Below are 18,624 nucleotides of genomic sequence, written 5' to 3' on the forward strand. Positions count from 1 at the left end.
TTTTTCCCTCTTTGTTGTTGAGCGAATCTTGTCAACAGGTCCAATTGTTTATCATGTTCATAGATCAAAGATGATGTTCACTGTTTACGGTACAGTTCGTGTGATGGAGGGAAAGGTGACGGAGGAGCAAAGAGAGAATACCACTGGGTTAGTGTGACACGTGGTCTTGAGTGTTGCCCACCGAGAGGTGACACACCGTGTGTCCGAGGGTCGTGTTTGGTATCCTGTGTGGACCAACATGGCGAGATGACCTGTTTCGTGGCGACATGACCTGTCACGGGTCACGGTGTTGATCAAAGGAAATACAAAAGTCTTCGTCAACTCGACACTCACTCTGGTTCAGAGTTCACAACTCGGACTTGTAACACTTTCCTCCAAGTTTGATATTTCAAACATGTGATGGGCCCGATATGTTCTCGTGGATCAGGTATAACCTGGAGGAGGTATGTACCGAGTGTCCTTCTCGTTAATTTTTAATTACTTTTTAAAGTTCATATCTTATAAATATTTATTAGTCACGTGGTTAACGTCGAGAGTTTTTAACTTGATTCTGTCATCAATGGTGAAGAAATAATGAGGGAGCAACATGTTGGGATTGTAAACAATGGAGGAGGTGGGGACATCGATTCCAGCACCTCTCGTGTGCTGAGCAAGCACTCTCCCATTTGGGTACAGAATACAGAAGAGACGCACGTGATGCTGGATCCCCGGCCCACGGATAGGGGAGAGACCCACGTGATGCTGGATCCCTGGCCCACAGATAGGGGAGAGACCCACGTGATGCTGGATGCCCAGCCCACAGATAGGGGAGAGACCCACGTCATGCTGGAGCCCCGGCCCATAGAGGAGAGACCTACAGAGTGGCAAGAAACCAACGTGATGCTGGATCCCTGGCCCACAGATAGGGGAGAGACCCACGTGATGCTGGAGCCCCGGCCCACAGATTGGGGAGAGACCTACAGAGTGGCAAGAAACCCACGTGATGCTGGATCCCTGGCCCACAGATAGGGGAGAGACCCACATGATGCTGGATCCCTGGCCCACACATAGGGGAGAGACCCACGTCATGCTGGAGCCCCGGCCCACAGATAGAGGAGAGACCTACAGAGAGGCAAGAAACCCACGTGATGCTGGATCCCTGCCCACAGAGAGGGGAGGGATCGCAGCATCTTGGATGTCATTGGAAGCCTAGATCTTAGTCTTGATCCAGGAGACCCACAATCCCACTGGCTCCAACTCCTCATTCAGTTCACTGAGGACCACTGAAAGGATGTCCAGAGTCTCCGAAAAGATGACTGAATAATCTGCGAAATGAAGTTCAGAGATCTTGCCATTCCATCTGATGCACCGCAGCTTGATCTCTCCGAAATCCTCACCAGAATCCAGTCAGTACAAGCATTGAAAAGTGTGGAGGCCAGGACACACCTCCTGACGAACTCTAGTAACCACTGTAAATAAGTCAGAGGTGGAACCACCAGACCTCACAGGTGACATACAGTACTCTCAGTACCAGAGTATAGTCCAGAACTCAGATCCCTCACCAACGGTGGCACCCCACAAAGACAGACAATCCTCCAGAGGGCCCCTGCTGAACCTCTTGTCTGCGTTCGGTGAGGACCCGAAGAGCAAGGATACGGTCAATCATTGACCTCTTCGATGTGAAGCCAAACTCGTCAAGCATATGGTTACGAACCCCATCATGAATTATTATCCGAGTAAAGACCTTGCCCGGCACTAAGTGCAGCGTCTCCCCTCGGTAGTTGCTGTGGTCCGAGCGATCACCCTTCCCTTTCCAGAGAGGGTCAACAAGTCCCCTCTTCCAGTCATTTGGGATGATGCATGTTCTCCACACCTGCCTATGGTGTGGATGTTGAGATCACAGAGAGATTCACTTACCTTCGCAGTGATGTTCATGTCTCTACATGCTGTGAGCTCGAAGTCGATAGACATCACGGCCAGGTCTTGGGAGTCATGGATTCACTGGATCATGGGGTGTGGCTCTGTCAGTACCCATGCAGATGGATGAAATTCCACGTGTTTCAGTCCATGGTGTATCCAGTCTTGCTCAACAAATCTGATACAAACACTTAACTCCTTCGGTACCATCTTTCATCAGAGAATCCTTGGCTTTCGCTGGTTCCCTTCGCATTCTGCGAAAGGTTATGTTTTGGTCGGCGTGTATTTATTTATTTATTTATTTATTTATTTGTAATCTTGTGATTCGTATAACTCAAAAAGTATTAAACCAAATTGCATGAAATTTGGTGCGATGATTGGTTATTAGCCAGGAAGCATTCGATTAGATTTTGGGATCGTTCTGGTCAAAAGTCATGGTCAAGGTCACGAAAAGGTCAAAATCGTCTTTTTACGATAACACGGTCAATTTTTATTCAATTTGCATGCAACTAACGCCAAAATGTTCAGAATTCTACATCTCATCTTGTGATATGCAATATGACACAATGACACCCATACTCTTGTTACCGGTTAGGGGTCAAAGGTCAGGGGGGTCACGACCTTGAAAAATATGCGGTTTTTGTCATAACGCGGTCAATTCTTGTCGCTTCACATGAACCCAGCACCAAAATGCTCAGAATTTAATGCCCAATCTTGTGACACAATGACGTCATAACATATGTCACCGGTTGGGGTAAAATGTCGGGGGGGGGGGTCACGCCCTTGAAAAATATGCGGTTTTCGGCATAACTCAGTCAATTCTTATTCGATTTGCATGAAACCAGCATCAAACGAGATTACCTTCTCTTGTTGAAACGTTGTATTCACCGAGCTTGCGAGTGAAGACTCGCCAAAACGACGTGAGGTGATTGTTGTTTAGTCCGTAGCCCCCGGAAGTTGGGGAGGGGGGGTCATGACATTATAGATATGCGATTTATGTCATAAGACCATTCATATGAAACCAGTTCCCCACACTCATACCAAGAACAAAAAAGTAGCGGCGGCGAAGGTATGCGCTCGATGAGTGCCCGTTCTAGTTGGACTTTAATCTATCTAACGAGCATTTGCTGAGAGAAACTCTGATGACATTTGTTACATGGATAGAATGTGAACGTCAGCTCGGGCTGTATGGACATGGACAAGTGGATCTTCCTCACCAGATTTTCTTGGCAAAGGAGCCTCATGAGTGGAAGGGGCCAATGGGCCGACTACTTGGGGAGCAGGAGACAAGAGGGGCAGGAGAGGGAAGTACAAAACAGTGGGGAACAGATATTTGGAGATCTGTGTAAGGGAGAGGAATGGGGTGGGGTACACGGGGTAAACAAGATGGACACGACAAGGACTTCCAGGAAGGAAAGCAGGGAGTTTGAAGGAGGTGAGTTTGGGGTGGATTAACGGACGTAGAAAAGATCATGGGTTTGGATGGACGAAGATAAGAGTTGGTGGTGAACAGCTGTTTTGAAGATCTGGAGGGAAAAGTGGGATTGAAGAGTTTGGGAGTTTGTTCCAAAGGTGGGAAAAATAGAGGAACGAAAGAATGAAGGTGAGTAGTGATTCCTGAATTCGGTAGTTTTACCAGAAGGGGGATGCTCGTGGACCTTGACCGCCCTGCGGAAAGATGAGTTGGACATATAGCACAGAGTGGGGGCGGGAGGGGGGGCAAGGCCAGAGAGGAGATGGTTGAAGACAAAGACCACCGACCTGCCTGCGGTGAGAGAGTTGAGAGACCCAAAGACTCAGCCTCATCGGGGGAGATGCCAATGATCCTAAATGCCTTGATTTCCACAGCGTGAAGCCGAGAAAGATGAGAGGTGGGAGCACCAGCCCAGAGGGGAGAGCAGTACTCCATCAGGCTGAGGACGTAAGCTTTGTATGTGGTCAGGAGCTCAGGTATGCCAAGGAAGGACTTTGCGCGACGGAGGATGCCCAGTCCGTGACTGGTTTTGGAGGCCAGTTTGGAAATGTGGCATTCTCACCAATGATCATGGCAGATAGTCCGGCCCAAAACCTTCAATGAAAGGATTTCTTCAAGTCGCCTTCCTCATGGTTACAGCAGGTTGATCGGTATATCAAGGAGATGGGGATGGGTCAGGCATGTGCCTGGGGGATGGGCAGATGGAGGCCCCTGGAGCACTGTGCTGCTCCAGCACAGGCTCCCATACCTGAACTGACCTGATATAATAAACTTTATCTGTCATGTTAAACAAAAAAGTGATATAAATAGACATTATGTAATGTTTAAGGATAGAGTGACATAAATAACATTACATATCGTGTTTCAGGATAAAGCGATATGAATAAACATGATATCATGTTTAAGACAGAGAGATGTAAATATTATTAAACGTGCTTAAGTACAGAGTGTCATCAATAAACATTATATCGTGTTTAAGGACAAAGTGATATAAATTATCGCCAGCATGCTGAACAACACGTGACATTCGAAATGATGTAATCCTCCCAATATTGTCGGCACATACTGTCGTGGTCAAAAATATTGGCACGTTGCACATTTTTCAAATAATGCAACATTTCTTCCAATAAATTGTTGAAATAAAAAAATCAATTGTTATGCACAAATGTATTTCTTTGGTTTGCAGTGGAACAAAACCAAAAAAGCTGAAAAATGACTAAATCTTCGCTTCTTCCACAAAGAAATCCCAAAATGGGCCGGACAGTATTATTGGCACCTCTTTGAAGTTGTGAGAAATAATTAGATATCAAGTCGGTGATTCTCCTTTACCTTGGAATTGAACTCACCTGTGGTGAGTTGCAGGTGCCTGCAATATAAAAATCACTCATTCATCCAGTTTGAGTAGAGAAAAGGAGTCATTCTGCTGTTTTCTTGTAATTTATTACTTCATCACTTGACGAATTACACATTTAATTACTTATTTGCACCTGTTGTTGGTGTCTTTCATGACGTCACTGAAAACAGTGAAGTTTTCTGTTTGGAATGATTTTCAATATTTTAATGACGTTCAGATCTGACTCCTCCGTGTGGTCGGGATGAGATTTCGTTCAATTTACAAATTTCAGAACCAATCCACTACCAATCTGCAGGTCCATGTTCGGATTCGTGTTCTCGTGTTCAAAATAGAAAATTAAATTATACATTAAACCTCGTTCCTCGATCATAGACAGACAAAGTGAACCAATTGCTTAACCCTACTCCGCACATCCCTCGTGGGATGATGAACTGATTAATTCACTTGTAGGGTAATAACCCCCCAAATCCCTTCCTCCAAGCATTATCTGTACATGTTTAAAGGTCTCAAAATAATGGAAAATTAATTGGTTTGATGTAAAAGTCAAAGGTTTGAAGAGTTCTCAATTGGTGTAAAGTGTTAAAATGGTCTTTAAAATGTCAAAGGGATCTGAAGGGTGCAATTTAAACTTTCAAGGGTCACGATTGTCAAGATTCTTCAAATTATCTGAAGGGCAATCGTCTAAAGGGTCTTAATACATCTAAAAATGGTCTCAAGGTCAAGGAGGTAGATTGGCTATTAAAAAGTGCGACAGTCTCAAGGGTTCAGAAGGGATCTAATTGGGTCTTTGGGGTCAAAGGGGTCTAAGGGTCCTTAGTGTCTTCCTGGTGTCTTCGGGTAAACAGGGGTGTGAGTGTGTCATTCAGAGACACCTCGATGGTTCCAATATTACCTAATTAATGGACAATCACCTTAATATAGTACGAAATTAATGGACAATCACCTTTATATAGTACGAAATTAATGGACAATCACCTTTATATAGTACGAAATTAATGGACAATCACCTTTATATAGTACGAAATTAATGGACAATCACCTTTATATAGTACGAAATTAATGGACAATCACCTTTATATAGTACGAAATTAATGGACAATCACCTTTATATAGTACGAAATTAATGGACAATCACCTTTATATAGTACGAAATTAATGGACATACTCACATTCGAATTAAATGCAATTAATAGACATCGCATTCACATTACATTTATTATATAATTTGTGGCCATGTTCAGTACCAATAGTACGTAATTAATAGACAAACTATACCCTCCTCCTCACACCTCCTCAGACTTTTCTCCCTGTGAACGATCATGTCCAGTCCTCCAATCTACAGTCCTCCAATGTACAGTCCATCCGCTTGTACCACGTGACGTGCCGAAGACAACAAACAACTCCCCAATGACTTGGACAAGTAAGGATATATTTAGTACGTACGCAATTAAAATTCCTCATCGTTCTACCCTCCCCACGTGAGGTTGTCGTTCATCAATAAATAACTACCTTTGAGAAAGCTCGAACGAGGTGACTCATGAACAGATAAAATTCACTCATAATGACGTGAAAAACCCTGTGACGAACCTTGGTTGCGTTTTCTTCTTAAAAAGACGCATCTTGGGAGGACAAGACCGTTTGTAGAACTATCCTGAAATAAAAACACGGAGCCGAACAAAACACGTCCACACGGCTCGATATCCACTTCAGGAATGATCTTTCACAACCACGACCACATTGTTACCACGTGATCGTTCTATTGTCACCACGGGTTACCACATCGTGACGTCAGCCACAATCATACTTCGACGAAGACATTTCAGCGCGATCATAATCTCAAATTATAAGGTTTCATCGGCGTTATTTATTAATTTTGAAATAAATAAATCGTTGTTATTGTGGCGAGTTGTTTTCTGGTTGGGTTAAGGGTGGCGGAAGAGACTTGAACTTAATTCTATTTTAATCATAATAATAGTAATCTTTAATTTAAAATCCTTTCTTAAATTAATATATTGTAATTGTTTTCAGGAGTAATTTCATTTCACCTCCTTTCCTCATACGTCCAGCCACCAAACCCACCGCCACAACATTCATGTGACGTCACCACCCTTGCGATCCGCCATGTTGAACCACCAGACTGAGACTTCACCACCCTTGCGATCCACCATCTTGGACCACCTGACTGTGACGTCACCACCCTTGCGATCCGCCATCTTGGATTACCAGCAAGCATCAACCAAAGGGAAACGACACGTGGAATTGCATCATCGTTTTCACTTCATTAAAATGGTGGATTTTTTCCCTCTTTGTTGTTGAGTGAATCTTGTCAACAGGTCCAATTGTTTATAATGTTAATATATCAAAGAAGATGTACAATGTTTACAGTACAGTTCGTGTGATGGAGAGAAAGGTGACGGAGGAGCACAGAGAGAATACTACAGGGTCAGTGTGACACGTGGTCTTGAGTGTTGCCCACCGAGAGGTGACACACCGTGTGTCCGAGGGTCGTGTTTGGTATCCTGTGTGGACCAACATGGCGAGATGACCTGTTTCGTGGCGACATGACCTGTCACGGGTCACGATGTTGATCGAAGGAAATAGAAAAGTCTTCGTGAACTCGACACTCACTCTGGTTTCAGAGTTCACAACTCGGACTTGTAACACTTTCCTCTAAGTTTGATATTTCAAACATGTGATGGGCCCGATATGTTCTCATGGATCAGGTATTACCTGGAGGAGGTATGTACTCTACCGAGTGTCCTTGTTAGTTTTGAATTACTTTATAAAGTTCACATGTTATTAGTATACAAATATTTATTAGTCACGTGGTTCACGTCAAGAGTTTTTAACTTGATTCTGTGATCAATGTTGAATAAATAATGAGGTCGCGCCATGTTGGGATTGTAAACAATGGAGGAGGTGGGGACATCGATTCCACCACCTCTCGTATGCTGAGCAAGCACTCTCCCATTTGGGTACAGAATGCAGAAGAGATCCACAGATAGGAGAGAGACCCACGTGATGCTGGAGCCCCGACCCACAGATAGGAGAGAGACCCACGTGATGCTGGAGCCCCGACCCACAGAGAGGGGAGAGACCCACGTGATGCTGGATCCCCGGCCCACATTTTGGGGGAGAGAAAGACTCCATTGAGAAATGGACAAAGGCCTCGTCGACCTTCACCTCTGATTATTGAAGTTGGTGAGTTTTATTCACTAAAAGTTGGTAACAGTTTGCTTTATCAACAAGTTGATACAGGTTAGTAAGACCACCTTGAGTTTTATCAACGAAAACGTGATAACTATGTGTGACGTATTCAGTGACTAAGTTTCTTCGAAAACGCTCGCCAAGTGGCTTAAGCATTCAAGCAAGCACTCCGCTCGAAACCGTTGATAAGGAACGACTCGCTTGGCAAGCGATAGCTCGCTGCTTGGTCACAGGGCACACCCCCGTTTTATCAAAAACTTCATTGGTTGGGAAGAGTCTGTCGATGAGTTTTTTGAATCAAGTAAAAGTTTTACAAAATGTGTTTCATTTACTTTGGTCGATAAGTTGATGAGTACAGTACGTGTATGATTAATTGGAACCGTTAAAGATTTAAAACAATTTAAAATTGCTTTTTGCGTTTCGAAAAAGCATCTCCGATGTTAAAATTATTTTTAAAACGCTGATTTTATTTGTTTTCTTTATTTATTTTGAAGTCCGCGGTTGCAATGCGACCGGTGCGATTGAGCTTCGGTGAAGAGTGTGGCGTGAAGAGCGGATTCTTATTTGTTTTCTTTAATGATTTTGAAGTCCGCGGTTGCGAAGCGACCGGTGCGATCGAGCTTCGGTGACGAGTATGGTGGGAAGAGCGGATTCTTATTTGTTTATTTATTTATTTTGAAGTCCGCGGTTGCTAAGCGACCGGTGCGATCGAGCTTCGGTGACGAGTGTGGTGGGAAGAGGGATTCTGGAGGCCTTCCGGTGAACACGCGGACCGTGGACACCATTCACTTGTTTCACATAAATAAACATTATGTCGTTTTTACCTTCGCAAACTTCGTTTGACGAAGGTATTGTATTGACCCCTGTGTATTTATTTATTGGTAAATATGTGTGCGGACAACATTGCGCAAAAACTGCTGGACCGATTTGCATGAAATTTTCAGAGATGATGTGCAGTTACTCAAGGACGCCAGGCAAAGCTTTTGGGAGCGATCGGATCAAAGGTCAAGGTCAAGGTCACAAAAAGGTCAAAATCGTTTTTTTGCGATAAAAGTGTCAATTTTGTTCCGATTTACATCAAATTAAGTCCAAAATGTTCAGTATGCAAATCCCGATCCACTGATATAGCGTATGGTATAGTGTTTGCAACCCTAGTTAGTCTGTGGAAGTCAAAGATCAAGGGGGTCACCAAAATGGAGTTTTTGATTGGGGAGCGTTGTGGACATTACACAAAAACCACTTCGCAGATTGTCATGACATTTTGTGGATGTGTTTGGCATCACGAGAGGACAAATCGATTAGATTTTGGGAGCGATCGGATCAAAGTTTAAGGTCAAGGTCACAAAAAGGTCAAAATCGTTTTTTCGCGATTAAATTGTCAATTTTTTTTTGATTTACAGCAAATTAACTCCCAAATGTTCAAAATTAAATTCCCCATCCTCTAATATGACACATGGTATAGTACTTTTGTCACCCAAGGCAGCGGTTTGGGGTCAAAGGTCAAGGGGGTCACACAAATTCACATTTATATCGGAAAGCATTGCGGACAACTTAACGCAAAAAAACAAAACGCAGAGAGGCTTTAATTGTTTCAGATTTGGTTGGCATCATGAAAGGACAAATCCATTTGATTTTGGGAGCGATCGGATCAAAGGTCAATGTCACAAAAAGGTCAACATCGTTTTTTCATGATGAAAACGGTTAATATGTTTCCGATTTACATTAAATTAACTCCAAATTGTTCAGTGTTCAATTCCCCATCTTCTGAAATGACACAAGGTAGAGTACTATTGTCACCCGAGGTAGCGGTTGTGGGTCAAAGGTCATGGGGGTCACAAAATGCATATTTGTATTGAGATGCGTTGTGGACAACTTAATACAAAGGTAACTCGTGGCTGCGGCGAATGTATGCGCTCTACGAGTGCCCGTTCTAGTTAACAATATCATAATATGTTAATTATGCTTTATATCGTGTTTACAGATTCTGATGGACAGTGCATTGTCACAAAGGCCTACTCGGCCTCTGCCGGTTACTTTGAGCGGTTTTATAAGGCTGACCCAGCAGCTGTTGAATTGGATGTCAGGGGTGTGACTATCCCTTTTGCTGACACTCAAATCTAATGGTGAACCGGCTTCGTTTGTGGAAACACAGGTTGTGGTGAACCGGTTGAAAGGGGCAAAGCTCCTGAGATTTTTCGCATCAATGCTGAACTTCTCAAGGCTGATGGAAATGCTCCACTCATGTCTCATGGAGTTCTGTGCTCTGTTTTGGAGAACATCGCCAGGAGAGTACGTGGTTTAATCCGTCGTGCGAGCGTGGTGCACGGGGTTACCGTGCAGGGGTGCTGTATCGTGGAAGGTTTGGCCGAGCCGGGCACGTTGTATCGTGTGTGTTATTAAAGTTGATTTCAACCTCACCAAGACTGGTGTTTGGCCTCGGTGCTCCGTTGGGGATTCCCCTGAACCCATCTGGCGCCGCTTCCAATTATTTATTTATTTTCCGCATACGATTCCACGATCCACACACCACCTCCAATTAGTTCTTTATTTCCCGAAAACGATTCCACGACCCACACACCACCTCCAATTATTTATTTATTTACCGAAAACGATTCCACGACCCACACACCACCTCCAATTATTTATTTATTTTCCGTAAACGATTCCACGACCCATACACCACCTCCAATTATTTATTTATTTCCCGAAAACAATTCCACGATCCACACTCCGCCTCCATTTATTTATTTATTTATTTAGTTTCCATCAACAATTCCACGATCCACACACCACCTCCAATTATTTATTTATTTACCGAAAACGATTAAGACCCACCCACCACCTCCAATTATTTATTATTTAAAGTGGGAGTGGCGTCGGAAAGTGGAAAATAAGAAAAATAAAGAAAAATATAAAGAAAAAATATTGTGTGGCTCAGGAGGTGTGGTCAAACAAGAGCAATGAGAGAAGCTTATCGGGTTTTCAGTGTGTGTGTGTGTGTGTGTGTGTGTGTGTGTGTGTGTGTGTGTGTGTGTGTGTGTGTGTGTGTGTGTAGGTGTGTGTCTGCAACGGGAGGCTCCACAGCACAAGCAAACCGATTATTTTTCAAATGGTAGTCCTTCAAAAATAGGTTGCTATTTACCGTCATTTTTTATGAGGAGTGCCAGTTGGCAAAATACGCAATAGGAAAAATCTTGCCAGGCAGAGGAACAATTGTATGTGAACCAATACGTCTTGGCAATGAATCTTCGTCGGTGGATCGGTCAGAATGAAAAGCATCGTATCCAGCGCTTCGATCCTCGCGATTCCCTCGTCGCCTACTGGCTTGTCTGTTTGTTTGTTTGTCTGTGTGCAGGTTATCTCAAAAAGTTGTGGATGGATTCGGATGAAACTTGGTGGATGTGTTGAGTGTGTGACAAAGAAGAAATGCTTCAATTTTGGTGAAGATCCATATCTGGATTCAGATACGGGATTTATTAATTTTTTTAAGTGATTCTTCACCATTGAGAGATGGGGCTGAAAACGAAATATTTATTGGGCCTGATATGTTCGATTTCATCAGACTTTGAGTGGTGGATGTATGCGCTACACCGAATGCCCTTGTAGTTTAATTTGTAATGTGTTTATTTATGGCTACCATCGAACCTCCTCGACATCTTTTTGAAGCCCAGGAACCGAACCCCCGCTTTCCCATTGGTTTCCATGATCGCAGTTTCAAATATCACCAAATTTTCCAGGCCCTTTCTCTCATTGGTGAAGAATCACTGAAACAAATCTCAGATCCGGATCCGGATTCGGATCTTCACCAAAATAAGCGTTGCTGTCCTTGACCGGTCACTGATGTACACAGAAAAAATTCAGAACGATTGCTTGAAAACTGTGTCCAAAAATCGTGTGACGCAGACAGTTAGACAGACAGACAAACGCGACAGACCACCATATTTGGCGGAAAATTTAAAAAACATTTTGCATTTTCTTTTTGAAATATAAATTGGTCTGGTGTTGATGTGCCACAGGCACGATTATCCTCCTAATCTATCTCGATTCCTTGTGATTCTGCTCTCCCCTCTGAGCCAGGACAGAGCATCACGCAAGTCTGTCCCAGATTCTGTGGAATCTAAAGGTTTCAATATTATTGGAAAGCAAAGCATGAGGCCTGTTCCCGCTCCACCCTATCCCTCACCCCAAAGTGATATGTTGCACACCATGCCTCGGATAAATAGGGCAGTTTGTGAACCCTCTGTGTTTTCCTCCAAATCTTGTGTCCCCAACCCCTCCTGTTCTGTCCCCATCTTACCCCGACATACCGAGGGTCTGCTGGTCTCTGTGTCCTACCCGAGAAGGTCGAGAACGTTCTGTCCTGCCTTGAACCTGCTTCTGCACCTTCGGTGGCAGGGGTAAACATCTCACAAACGACCCGACCGATATGGACCAAATTTGGTGTGATGCATCAAGACAGCAAGGTTTCATGGGGTTGTGCCACCCATCTGTATGCACCTCCTATAAATGGAGTGGAAGAGGGGTTTTACCCCAAAAATTGGTGTTTTATTCAAAAATCTCAGAAACCGACAGATCCAGACCAAACTCAACACGAAGCATCGGGACCATACCCTAACCTGAAGATGTGCTTCTCATGGCCGTATCTACCCTGGAAAGGCTTCTTCCCGTCTCCCTCATTTTCACTAAACATCATCTTCTCCACAACTACCTGAGTGATAAGGATACAATGTTTTAAAATGCATCAGGACCACAAGGTCTCATGGAGTTGTGCTCTCCATACAGATCTTCCCATTTAAAGGGGGTCAATGGGGGATTTTCCCCAAATATTACGATTTCGTTCAAAAACCGACAACCGTATCCAGACCAAACTGGCCATGCGGCATCAGACCATGCCATCATAATATAATGGGCGTTAGCCTAGAACTTCGAACACACTTTTCTCCAAACATATTCTGTTCATACTTCTGAAATCTTCACCTTATGTGTTCCATGTATTTACGCAGGTGATCGCGGATTCAAAAAAATCGAATGTAGATAGAATTTTCAAACAGGGAATCGATGAAGTCACAATCAGCAGCGTTTGGCGGCAAGCCGACGGCCGGGTCCCAGACGATGTGCTTTACTTAACTAAGTCCATAAGTTCAGGACGTTTGTTCAACTCTACATTTACGACTTTTATCCTGCCATGTTGTTAATCTGTTGATGGAGGTAATATAAAAACGATGATTACTATTATATATATTCATATTAATACTGAAGGACCAATTTTGTGCTCCTCCTGGCGGTTGCGTCACGTTTTTCTCGGTACTGTGTCCTGGACTGAAATAAACTTCGTACCTGTAAGAGTGCATCGCACGTAGTGGCAGTAGTCAACCTTTGGAATCCGTCTGTGACGGGGTTTCGGCTAGTTATTATTATTAGTCTTGTTTGAGAGAGTTTTCATCAGAATTGGTACTGGAAAGGTTGTAGAAAAAATCGTGCCGTGAATGGTGAATTTGGATCGGTAAATGCAGAGGGTGGAAACAGATAACGTGGTTACAGGAGAAGCACGTGGCTATGGGACGTGTATCGTCAAAAGTGAATTTATTTATTTCAAAGGATTGCGTAACATTCGGAAAAGGGAAGGTTGAAGTAAAATCGTGGAGGTGTATGGTGAATTTGGAACTGTAAACGCAGAGCGAAGCTGCTGGGCCGATGAAAAGTATCATATAAGAGGGTGGAGAGAGGCACGTGGTTACAGGAGGTGTATAGATCGAAAGGATACAAGGAAGATTATTAATGTTTGATGTATTTTTGAAGAATAGGTAAGATTCGGGAATGGCAGGTTGAAGGAAGAAATCGTGAAGGTAATGGCAAGAGTGGGTCAGCTCAAGTAGAATAAAGCTGGTATGCCAGCAGAAGGAGGAAGAAGAAGAAGAGTATGAAGAAGAATGATCGGGACTCGTGGGTATGCAGGGAGATAGTTAATTTTTTTTGTTTGTTTGTTTTTGTTTTGGATTTAAGACAAGAAACAGTGTTTAGTTGCGAGGGATGTGGGACGTTGGGAAAGTGGGGAAAATAGGAATTAAAGGTAATGGGGAGAGAATACAAATAAAAACGATCATACACCAAGAGGGGAAGGATGGGTAGGCCTCTAGGAACCTGGTAAGACAAGGTCGACGAAAACTCACAAAATAGCACAATTTTTGAAACAAAACCGAACTAGGAACACACTGAAACATGTAGGTGAGAAAATAAACAGTTAAAACGGGACAAATAACGACCGGAAACTTAACTTTGAGAAAGTCGGCAGAGAGTCCTGAGAGACCCTGCCGTCACTCAAAGTTTGGTGGCAAGTGTCAAAGTTTAGTGGCAGGGTGGGGGAGAGAACCTGAAAAACAAACGACAGGTGAAGGTGTGGGGGTGGGGTGAGCAAAGAGAATGTGCTTACACATTGTGTAAACATACATACGAACCGTGTTTCCCCATTGTCTCGGGTCACTCACCTGCATTTTTAAAATTTATTTATATTTTCATTGACAGATAATGTCCAACAATTCTGTGATTTTTTTTTCTTCTGGTGCACGGGCTTTACTGTCCATTGGCACACAAAATTTCAGCTTTCTTATTCACCCGGAAGGCACCGATCTTTAATATCAGTCAATGAGTTAGTGGTTAGAAAGAACTTTGTTTTTTATACACGAGCAAATACAACCAGTCGCTTCGCTGATGGGGACAGTAAAGGAGAGGGGGGGAGGGGAGAAAGAGGGGGAGGGAGGGGAGAAAGAGGGAGGGAGAGAGAGAGAGAGAGGGGGGGGGAGAGAGAGTGTTGGGTGACAGGGGAGGCAAAGAGGACGAAGAAGGGGAAGCTGGGATGGAGGTGGGGAGAGCAACACCTCACTAAACGTTGCTATTCACTGTGGGAGGGAGGGGTGCATGTGAGAGAGGGAGAGAGACAGACACAGGCAGCCAGTGACAATGAGAGAGCTGCAGAGGTGTGGAAGGAGAGTGCTGCATTTTATGAGGAGGAGGGAGTGAGGAAGGAACAGAGTGAGAGGGGGGGGGGAAGAAAAACAAAAGGCAGGTGAGGGTGTGGAGGTGGGGTTAGCAAAGAGAATGATATGTGACGCTTAATGACCGAACATGAAAAAAAACTGTCAGAACAGCTGTACACTCAACGACACAACAGAGTTTGTAAAGTAATCTGCTGGCACATCTGCAAAAACTTTGATATTCCAGTTCCAGAAAAATTAACCAAAAGCAATCACTGCAAACATTGAAGTACCACTCACGTATGACCAAATGATCACATCGGGCGTGAACATCGAAAACAAAGCATTACGACCAGATATCATACTTAGGTGCAAAAAAACAGAAGACGGCATTGCAAATTGAGGTGTTAATCGCAGTGATTTTGGACTAACGATGTAGAAATCAAGAAAATGACCAAATACCAAGACCTCAAGCATGAAGTGAAGAGACCCTGGAAGCTGAAAAATGCCAAAGTTGTGCCAGTGATGATGAAGAACCTCATGGGAATGATGTAGAAGAACATCACAGAGAAATTAAAAACCATCCTTGGGAAATTCACAACAAACAAACTACAGTTTGAAGCCGTCCTGAACTCAGTCACGATCCTGAAGAGAGCCCGCAGCACAAAACTTTGAAAACAGAAAGCTTCACAGCTTGGTCCGTGGATCGTGACCCCTCACCGAAATGAAGGTGGATACTTTGTGCCCACCTGTAGAAGACTCCATTCCACATATATAGATAGCAATCAATGACACACACACACACACACACACACACACACACACACACACACACACACACACACACACACACACACACACACTGTTATGGATTTCAGAATCAGATCCAACAAATGCATTCAAACATTTAGGTCAAATACGGCTGTGGATCATTTACTGCACCCACCTATTTTCCATCGACGTTCGAGACCCACCTCTTTCACCGACATTGACGCCCACCTTTTTCCATCGATTTTCGATGCCAAACTTTCACCGATGTTGACGCCCACCTTTTCCATCGACATTTGATGCCCTGTTTGGCAGCTGTGTGGATGGTTGTTGACGTTTTATGAGCGCTTCACATTTTTGCTCGGTAATTCTGGCAAATGGCTGCTTTCCGCCATCCGTCCAGCACCACAAACATGGCTTCGTAAGCCAGGCCTGTGCTGACTTAGGTGTTGCATCTCACTCTGGTAAGGAACCTCCGAACCATACAGCTTCTCACAGCACCTTACAGTTCCTCTCAGTGCCTCATAGCACCTTACAGCTCCTTGCAGCTGTCCATTGGTTGTGGCTCCTCATGGTGGTTGACAGTTGGACCATTCTTGCTCGTTCTGCTCGGGACCTGCTCTTGGCGTACCTGATTCTTGGCATCCCTGGTTCCTGGGGGTGACGACGATTGGTGTTTGAGCCTGTTTTCAGGTGGGTGCACGGCGAGGCAGGGTGCTGGCAGCGGACCAAGGCATACTCACACATTTTATTGGACGCACGACGACTTCTGCATTATTAAGCCGAGACAGATTTCTTTTCTCCCCTGAATGGTCTGCTGGGTACCCTTGTCTCGTGTTTAATTGTTCAGTAAGGCATATAAGTACCTACTCATTGTGTGTTTTTTTTTGTTTGAGATCATTTTGATTGATTTGAATTCATCTCTTTTCACCACAACGAAATAAAAAGTTCTTCAGTTTATCATTATTTTTTCCTTATTTATAAATTCCTTGTTGACGTTTGAACCTATCCATGCTTGTCCTTTCCTTCCATTGATCCAGTATTGGCCAAACCCAGACAGACTGGGAGGTAATTACCAAACTATTTGACCTGTCATAGTCGGCACGCACCAGCGGTAAATGCTCAGCTGCCCCAATTAAGATCAAATCAGGACAACATTGGTGTATCGCCGAGGGCGCGCTCCCTGTTCAGGAAGTCACGTGACCTCTAGTTAAATGGCAAATAAGACGGTAGACACTGGAACACGTGGTTAACTGATTCATGGTTGGAAAGCAACCCACCGTACCATGAACTTAATTGTGAGCGGTGGCCCCAGGTCCTGCTCTTTCAAGTAGAAACGGAGATTAACCCCCTCGGAATACACTCTGTACCCGTGGCCGTAACAAAATGGTTATTGATTATCTTATAACTCCTTCCCACTGAATCCTCAAGAAAAAAGAAAGCGATATCTTTGCGTTTCGCAACATGGGAATGCCATGAAAAGAAGATGCAAAAAAGTTCCCTTGATCATGAGGTATTCAAATAAGCAGATCACTCCCATAATGATCAAGCTCGCTAGTTCCCGGTATCGCTTCAGTGTGTGTTAAATGCAAACTGATTAAATTTATATCTCTGGTTTGTTATACTGGTTTTCTATTGGTTTCTAATCTATAAAATATATCAAAAATAAATTGTTTTTCCTCTGACTTTGGTGAATTGACCCACAATGCAAGATGAACAAATATGTGGCCTCCGATGAGGTGATGACGGACATGATTTCCAAACACGGTGGGGTTCAGAGTTCGATCATTGATTTTGGTTCTTTGTTTTATGTTTACATGTTTTCTGTAGAACAAACTTTTCGTTCGTTGTTCAGAGGATATTTAGGCCATCCCACACACAGCGGAAGATGGGGTTTGCAGTGACTTCTGTGTCTGTCCAGGCCGTAACTTTTTTACCATTTGATTTTTGCCATCTAATCTTCAATAAAGCTTCATAATGAGAATATGGAGAAGACAAAATAATAATTTTGTTGAAATAATTTTCAATATGAGGGGACTAACAGGTACCCTTTTGAAATCATTCGTATTATTCTTATTTGTACGGGAAAAGGTACCCGGCGTTGCCAGACAACACCGGGTCCCTCCTCCCGTCCTTGTCCCTCCGGACTCCCACCACAACTCTTCCCCTGCCTCCTCCGACCCACCTCTTCCCCTGCCTCCTCCCATCCACCTCTTCCCCTGCCTCGTCCCACCCACCTCTTCCCCTGCCTCCTCCCACCCCACCTTAGTCTCTACATACTCCCCTATCCCTTCCCTGGCTCCTCCCACCACACCCATTCCTCCTCCGACCACAGTTCCTCTGGACTCTCACCCGACCCCTCACCACCCTACCCCAGTTGTCAAGTGCAGTCTTCATTAAAGACTTCAACTATTAATCATGACCATTTTCGTTGTCATGAACACGTACCTTGTTCAGTTTTAAAATGTACATAAACTCAGAGGTGAGGATGAATGTACAAAAGTATACAACTACATTTTATATAACTTTAAAATGTACGTGTACATAACTTCTTTAAAGTGCAAGTGTTTGTGATAAATATCCAGGGAATTTACCCGGCAGCCTCCCGAATAATTATTTGCAGATGCAGGTATTTCACGACCAAGCCAATTTTAATGTTCATTTAATTCACATTATGCCGTATGAAAATTGCAGGTTCATCAGTTTGTTGATTCAATGCATCCAATCCTGTTTTCATGTCATCCAAAACATATGGTTCTTAAGACCATACTCTGTGCAGAGCGTTGTTGCTGCCTAAGCAGTCTCCTTGGATATTGGGTACAATCATGGATGGGTCGCCACTCCAACACAGGATAACAGCAAGCTGGCACTCATTTTTGCCGATCACAAGGGACGGGGGAAAACTGCGTCGGGTTCCCACCAGAATCTCCAGAATCACAGGCCATCACACATGG

At 43.9% G+C, this 18,624-nt stretch overlaps 1 long non-coding RNA gene across 1 annotated transcript; it reads left to right on the forward strand.

Annotated features, from left to right (window-relative positions):
* The first annotated feature begins 5,920 nt into the window (after positions 1-5,920).
* Positions 5,921-10,581, forward strand: LOC147007447 (uncharacterized). The gene is made up of 3 exons (XR_015054180.1): positions 5,921-7,463; positions 7,706-7,925; positions 10,084-10,581. It is a non-coding gene; the product is annotated as an uncharacterized LOC147007447 (long non-coding RNA).
* The last annotated feature ends 8,043 nt before the right edge of the window (positions 10,582-18,624 follow it).

The sequence above is a fragment of the Eptatretus burgeri genome, unplaced genomic scaffold, assembly GCF_056783735.1.
Source record: "Eptatretus burgeri isolate ZD-2024b unplaced genomic scaffold, Ebu_testis_v1 Ebu_testis_scaffold_161, whole genome shotgun sequence".
NCBI lineage: Eukaryota > Metazoa > Chordata > Myxini > Myxiniformes > Myxinidae > Eptatretus > Eptatretus burgeri.